Genomic DNA, 3,757 nt, shown 5'->3' on the forward strand with positions numbered 1-3,757 from the left:
TTGCCAAGTAGTTTTGCAGTCACACCCTTGCTATAAAAACTAATCTGTTAATTATTTATCTGGCTTCCAGACACAAGCCTGTGAAAACATGATTACCTCTAAAACCACTCCTAAGTTGTCCTTATAGTGGTAATTCAGTAGGTTTCAACATACTTTTATTTGTTTTCTAATCTTAACCCTTGGTATCCTAATAAGGTAGTAATTCAGTACCAGTAAAAGAAAAGTTGGATTTTAATCACTGCATTTGTTTTTTTTTAAAATACCAGGAATTAAGAAAAATTCTTTGGTTCAATACAGTTCTCCAGTTTTACCTTGATAATATTTTAAGCTTAGGAATTAACAGTCTTTTTAAAACAGACAAATGACTTTATACTTAACAACCGAAAATTTCTTTGAAGGTTTAAAAGTATAAGTATGCATATAAAAAAGTCATAAGAAATATTAATGAAATGTTGTTCACACAAATGATATGAACAAGCTGCTGATTACCCAGAGCAGAAAGACCCTGTCAATACTATTGACTGTTTGGCAACTGATAGCATAGGTCAAAGAACACTCTGTACTGGAAAACAGGAATATTTATCTCTGTGTACACTGTACTAAACCCTAAGCAGTGTAAAACAAACATTTATAGCAAGAAGTTTTTAGAGTCTCATTATCTTAAGTACTCAAAGATTTAATTGAGGATATCTTTGCATATTATGCAGGTAAGATTATTAACACTGGAGAGTTCATTGTTGCAGGGAGCTAAGTTAATACACCTCCATATATTCACATAAATATAATTCATCGTCAGGCTCCAAATGCAGTGCAGAATGAAGACTACACCGTGAAAGGGTGTTAAACATTTTTCTGTACAGTTGTTTACCTTTGAAAATTAGTTCTAATAATGAAACTCTCTGGGTTTCAAATAGAATTGCTTCTGTTCATGCATCAATACAAAAATAAAATGCACAGGGTTTGTTCTAGCTTGGTCATAAATTTTCTGATTTTTAGCTGCAGGAAAACATAATTCTACCTGCAAGTGAGCAGAAGTATTTCACATCATTAAACTTTTTTAGTCAGGGGAAAGAGTGCACACCATAATCATGCAACCTATTAAGACAATCAGTCCCAACAACCATACTTCTAGGAACAGGTCAGAGGCCCTTATAGAGTTTTTGAGAGATACAGCATGGAAACAGGCTCTTTGGCCAAATGAGTCTGCACTGACCGTTAACTATCTATTTCAATTTGTTAAACCCCAGCACCTTCTCAGCAGATTCCTTAATCCCCTCCCTCGATTGAAGTCCATTCAAACACACCTTGACCCTATTTATATTGTCATTCTCCAAAGAAACCCCCAGCACTATTAATTTTTGGATAAACATGCTCCCTCAGATTTTGTTATTTGTGTTTTAACATGTGGCTATGCCTTGCCATATCTTGAGTGCTGTAAATGAAGAATGTGTTGGCATCAGACTGACACAGCCAAGAGAATGTCTCACAGGCACTAAGCAGGTAATTCTAAACCAACTCTTTGTGGATTGAGTGGGGAGGTAAGGTTTTATGTTTTTTTTGTGCACTGATTGATTTCAGGTGAGCATGTAAAATGGGTATCTCACTTGGACCTGTATTTTCCCACAGTACAGGCTGAGTGCAAGTTATCTCCTGGGAGTGGAGCATTATTGCTTCATATCACATAACTCTCCCTTTCCAGATTAATAATGTTACATAACCTCCAAACGACATTAGTGGTTTTTGAACCGGCAATCTCAGTGCACCATGAATTGGCAGACATTTCTATCAGTAAATATCACCACCACTTAATTTTATTCACAACCTTCCCACCTAAAAGCTTTTGAATGCCTTCAGGGGGAAACCAACTTATAATTGTTAAAGATATAGATCAATTCATTCTGAGAGAGGAAGGCCTCTATGTTATTCAATTGCTTTTAAATTATGATATTGATAACTGGAATATCAAGTATGGTTTTCTGCAATTTTGAAATATGTCCTTCTTGTTGGATCTACTTTTTTTAAAATCTGAAATTGGTGCAGCATTCAACAGAATGTAGTGAAAATAAAACATGTTGTCAATTATGTACCACTTTTAGGTGGAAAAAGCAAAAGGGTAACCAAGGAGAAAATAGGGCCCCTTAAGGATCAATGTGGTCATCTATGTGTGGACCCACAGGAGATGAACGAGGTCTTAAATGAATATCTTTCATCTGCGTTTACTGTGAAGGTCATGGGAGCTAGGGAATTCAGGGAAGAGAATAATGATGTCTTGGAACATATCCACATTATAAAAGAGGAGCTGCTGGTGGTCTTAAAGTGCATAAAGGTGGCCTGACCAAGTGTATCCTAGGACATTGTGGGGAAGAAATTGTTGGGGCCCTGGCAGAGGTACTTGTATCATCGTTAGCCATGGATGAGGTACCGGAAGACTGGAGGGTGACTAATGTTGTGCCTTTATTTAAGAAAGGCTGCAAGGACAAGCCAGGAATCAACAGGCCAGTGAGCCAAACATCAGAAGTGGGAAAGCTACTGGAGGGGATTCTGAGAGACACAATCTACCTGCATTTGGAAAGGCAAGAACTGTTTAGGGATAGTTAGCATGGCTTTGTGTGTGGGATTGAGTTTTTTGAAGAGGTGACCAAGAGGACTGATGAGGGCAGAGCAGTAGATATTGTCTAAGGCCTTGGTAAAGACCATGTAGACAAGGTCCTGCATGGTGGGCTGGCCCGGAAAGTTAGATCACATGGAATCCAGGGTGAGCTAGCCAATGGATACAAAATTGGCTTAATGAAAGGAGTCGGAGGTGGTAGTGGAAGGTTATTTATCATATATATTAATGATTTAGATGAGAATGTAGTTGGCATAGTTAGGATGATACCAAAATTTGTGGTTTTGTGGACAATGAAGGTTATCTAAGATTATAATAGGAGCTAGATCAACTGGGAAGGTGGACCACGGAATTTAACTCAGACAAGTGCAAAGTGTTGCATTTTGATAAGTTAAACCAGGGTAGCACTTACACAGGGAATGGCAGGGCACGGGAGAGTGCTGTAGAACAGAGAGAACTAGGGGTACAAGTACATAATTCCCCAAACATGGTGACACAGGTAGACAGGGTGGTGAGGAAGGGGTTTGCCACACTTACCTTCAGGAAATTGAAAATAAGAATTGGGACTTCGTGTTACAACTGCTCAAGACATTGGTGAGACTGCACTTGGAGTATTGTGTACAATTCTGGTTGTCTCACAATAGAAAGCATGTCACTAATCTAGAAAGGGTGCAGAAAAGATTCACAAAAATGCTCCTGGAACTGGAGGACTTGAGTTATAAGGAGAGACTGGATAGGCTGGGGCTTTTTTTCCTGGAGTGTAGGAGGCTGAGGGGTGATGAATCAGAGGTATATAAAATCTTAAGGAGAAGGTGAATGATCATAGTCTTTTTCCCAGGGTAGGGGAGTCTAAAACTATAGGGACTTGAGGGGTAACTGTTTCACAAGGAGGTTATGGGTATGTGGAATGAGCTGCCAGTGGAAGTTGCAGACATGGGTACAATCACAATGTTTAAAAGACATTTGGACAAGTACATGGATTGGGAAGGTTTATAGGATTATGAGCCAAACACAGGGAAATGGGACTAGCTCAGGTAGGCATGGACGAATAGGGTCAAAGTGCCTGTTTCCATGCTGTATGACTCTAATTACATACTTAAGGCTGTGAATAAATATTTCATTTACAGAAAAATAAAAGACCATCAGTTT

The sequence above is a fragment of the Pristis pectinata genome, chromosome 18 (genome assembly GCF_009764475.1).
Source record: "Pristis pectinata isolate sPriPec2 chromosome 18, sPriPec2.1.pri, whole genome shotgun sequence".
Classification (NCBI taxonomy): domain Eukaryota; kingdom Metazoa; phylum Chordata; class Chondrichthyes; order Rhinopristiformes; family Pristidae; genus Pristis; species Pristis pectinata.